A 4,206-nucleotide genomic window follows, 5' to 3' on the forward strand; every position below is an offset into this window, starting at 1 on the left:
TTGTGTATATTGTACGTACTTAACGGACTGTTTTACAAAAAGGGAACAAACAGCACATTGGACCATTTTCCGTTACCGGGAGTGTTTCTTGGAACACAGGTGTATTTCCAAGGTGTACGTCTGAATCTCTCTCTCCACCCGGGGGCCTCAGTGCACGCTCCATGTGTGCACTCCTGCTGAGAACTTCTGGTGCACGTTGTACTTTGACCCCTGCAGGTGGTTTCATGTGAGTCGATGAGGATTACGCTCCACTGTCCTGCAGGCGCCACATCTGGACTAACTCTGCTTCTGCTTCGGTAGGATCTCCATTGCTGCCATGTCCACACCTGAGCCGGTCCTGGAGAGGAGGTATGAAGGAGTCGGCCGCTGCAAGTGCTCCTTCTGGTTCGCGGTGGCCCACGACGTATTCGGCGTCTTCCTCATGATGGTGGGGGTGTTTGGAGGGCTGGTCGTCCACGATTTGTTCATCTACGCGGGGGGGCTATCGTCATCTTCCTCAGCCTGATCTGGTGGGTGTTCTGGTACTCTGGGAACATCGACGTGCCGCCCGAGGAGCTGGAGGACGACGTGGGTCTGATCAAGCTGAAGAACCGGGGGCTCAGCGGGGGCGGTGAGGCACATGTCCGACCGCTTCTCCAGCCGGATCAGGAGCTCTTTCAGAAAGACAGGCACGTCCATCAGAGGAGACCCCACGAGCAAACAACAGGCCTTCAAACACGGAGGTGTCGCTCTCCACTATATGTGACAGCTCCTTTCGCCTCCCCAGCTGGAGAGCTCGTGAGAGACACTTTGTCAATATGAACTGGGATCTTTATCTTTGTCAGTTTATTCTGTTCAAAGGGACTTTTGTTAGTTTTGCTCTGCTGACCACGCTCCAGGTAATGATTAGACAACAGGTCGTATCCAGCTGAGAAGATTGTAAACTTTGCTCACTATAAACTCAGATAGTGTTATCGTCCCTCAGATCTGCGGTCAGACTGAGCACATTAGGGATGTGGTGACTGAACATATAAATATAAATGGTGTGTAATAAGAGATTAGTTCAAATGAGGATGAATTTTATTTGAAGTCATGTGTGACCAGAATATGTATAGCTGACTTTTGTTATAAAAGGACAGCAGTGGAAATGAACCAAACGCAGAGAAATAATTTAAATATTCTTTTTACATATCATATATATATAAAATATAATCACATGGTATAACAATATAAATAACAATAAATATGTACAAAGATGTACAGTATATCTCAAAAGTGAGTACACCCTTTAGATTTTGCAAATATTCTGTTATATCCTTTCAGGGGATAACATTATCCTACTGAAACTTTGATATAACTTAAAGTAGTCAGTGTGCTGCTTGAATAACAGTATAGATTTATTGTCCTTTGAAAATTACTCAGTACACAGCTGTAATGTCTAACAGCTGGCAACAAAAGTGAGTACACCCCATAGTGAACATGTCTAAATTGTGCCCAAGTGTCAATATTTTGTGTGACCACCATTGTTATCTAGCACTGCTTTAACCCTCCTGGGCATGGGAATTCACCAGAGCTGCACAGGTTGCTTCTGGAATCTTCTTCCACTCCTCCACGACGACATCACGGAGCGCTACGGATGTTGGACACCTTGCACTCCTCCACCTTTCCTCTTGAGGATGCCCCACATGTGCTCAATTGGGTTTAGGTCTGGAGACATACTTGGCCAGTCCATCACCTAACCTTCAGCTTCTTCAGCAAGGCCGTTGTCATCTTGGAGGTGTGTTTAGGGTCATTATCATGTTGGAAAACTGCCCTACGGCCCAGTTTCCGAAGAGAGGGGATCATGCTCTGCTGCAGGATTGTCACAGTATATATTGGAATTCATGTGTCCCTCAATGAAATGCAGCTCCCCAGTGCCGGCAGCACTCATGCAGCCCCAGACCATGATGCTGCCACCACCATGCTTGACTGTAGGCAAAACACATTTGTCTTGGTACTCCTCACCAGGGTGCCGCCACACACGCCGGACACCCATCTGACCCAAACAGGTTTATTTTGGTCTCATCAGGACCACAGGACATGGTTTCCAGTAACTCATGTTCTTGGATTCATTGTCTTCAGCAAACTGTTTGCGGGCTTTCTTATGCATCGGTTTTTCAGAAGGGGCTTCTGTCTGGGGCGACGGCCCATACAAAACCGATTTGATGCAGTGTGCGGCGTATGGTCTGGGCACTGACAGGCTGACATCCCACTTCTGCAACCTCTGCAGCAATGCTGGAAGCCACTCGCACGTCTATTTTTGGAAACCAACCTCTGGATATGACGCTGAGCACGTGGACTCAACTTCTTTGGTCGACCCTGGCGAGGCCTGTTCCGAGTGGAACCTGTCCTGGAAAACCGCTATATTGATCTTAGCCACTGTGCTGCAACTCATTTTTCATGGTGTTGGCAATCTTCTTATAGCCAAGGCCATCTTTGTGAAGCGCAATAATCCTTTTTTTCAGCCGCTCAGAGAGTTCCCTTGCCATGAGGTGCCATGTTGTCCAGCATTCAGAGAGAATTGTGCCCAAAACACCAAATTTAACAGCCCTGCTTATCATTTACACCTGAATCCTTGTAACACTAACGAGTCACATGACACCAGGGCGGGAAAACAACATCATTGGGCACAATTAGGACATGTTCACTATGGGGGTGTACTCACTTTTGTTGCCAGCTGTTTAGGACACTTAACAGCTGTGGTACTGAGTAATTTTCAAAGGACAATAAATCTATACTGTTATTCAAGCAGCACACTGACTACTTTAAGTTTATATCAAAGTTTCAGTAGGATAATGTTATCCCCTGAAAGGATATAACAGAATATTTGCAAAAATCTAAAGGGTGTAACTCACTTTTGAGATATACTGTATATTACAGTATATACAGTGGTGTAATATATGAATACAGATATTATTTAAAAAGAATACTGCTTGAGATGTTACAGTGTTTTACAGTTAATAAAATGCAGCTTTCAGACACAAACAGTTTTCCACTTATTTATTTTATGTGTACCTTTATAATCTCTGTTTTATAAATAAGTGTGCAGTACAGGGATTAATCCAATGCTTTACTTGTGTGTTTTTACAATGTTTGTGTTTTACCAGTAATTAATCTTCATCTGTGTCTCAAACGTTGCCGTCTTGGGTCCTTGAATTTCATGGAATTGGTCCTGGAAAGTCCTTGAATGACCATTTCTGCCTTGTTGATAAAAGGTTGCAGTTGTTGTATGATGCAAGTTAGATTCATATTCAGAAAACACGAGTGTGTACTGTTTATAACTCGTGGCATTCTTTTCCCTCTGACACTATAATAATGGAGTTTAAAGTGCAGCCGTAGATTGAAGTGACAAGCAGAACTGTTGCACACACACACACACACACACACACCACAACACCACACACAACACGTCAGTAACTGGTCTCTGTCTCTGCAGGGTGATCTGTCTGTGTGCCCAGTTTGAAGCGGTGCTGCAGCATGGCCTGAGGAAGAGCCGAGGCCTGGCTCTCACCGCCGCCGCGCTGAAGCAGGCAGCGGGCTTCAGCACCAAGACTGAAGCAGGTACGACGAAATCAAGCAGCAACGCAGAGCTGAATGCTAAACGTGAATAGTAGCCTCATGGACGGATTGTGGGACAATGGGCCCCTGGGCAGTGACATGTAAAGGGCCCCACTCCTCCTACATAAGAACAAGAGCCACACGTCATGGATATGTTCTTTTTCTAGTGGTGTTGCATCTTTGTAGATGTTTTGTGTCTCTTCTGTCTTTTAAGTTGTTTTGTGTCTTTGTGCTTATTTTGTGTCTTGTTTTGTACTTGTGTGTACATCCATGGATGCTCTGCAACAATACACTGCTGAAAGCTACTTCGGCACACTTCTTTTAGAACAAAATACATAAATCCAGACTTTAAAAGGAGTTTCCCCCAAAGCATTATGGGAGGAGCATTGTCTGAGGGGGAAGCGACTCCCTCGATAGACTCTAGAATGTGTTGTGCAGGTTTAAAGGTTTATTTACGTGTGTAAAGGTGACTGACGGAGGTTACTTGGTGTTTCCTTCAGGGTGGTGGTCGGCAGCCTGTCCAGCGTCTCCACGTGGAGCCCTCTGCAGCTGATGATGACAGAAAACATCAGCTCGGACGTCCTGATTCCTCTGAACCCTGCAGACTCTCAGACAGGTACTGAAGCTGCG

At 45.6% G+C, this 4,206-nt stretch overlaps 1 pseudogene; it reads left to right on the forward strand.

Moving 5' to 3' along the window:
* The first annotated feature begins 316 nt into the window (after window positions 1-316).
* On the forward strand, window positions 317-3,629 carry LOC115006160 (transmembrane protein 238-like; annotated as a pseudogene).
* Window positions 3,630-4,206: the final 577 nt, after the last annotated feature.

This window comes from Cottoperca gobio, unplaced genomic scaffold (assembly GCF_900634415.1).
Source record: "Cottoperca gobio unplaced genomic scaffold, fCotGob3.1 fCotGob3_531arrow_ctg1, whole genome shotgun sequence".
Classification (NCBI taxonomy): domain Eukaryota; kingdom Metazoa; phylum Chordata; class Actinopteri; order Perciformes; family Bovichtidae; genus Cottoperca; species Cottoperca gobio.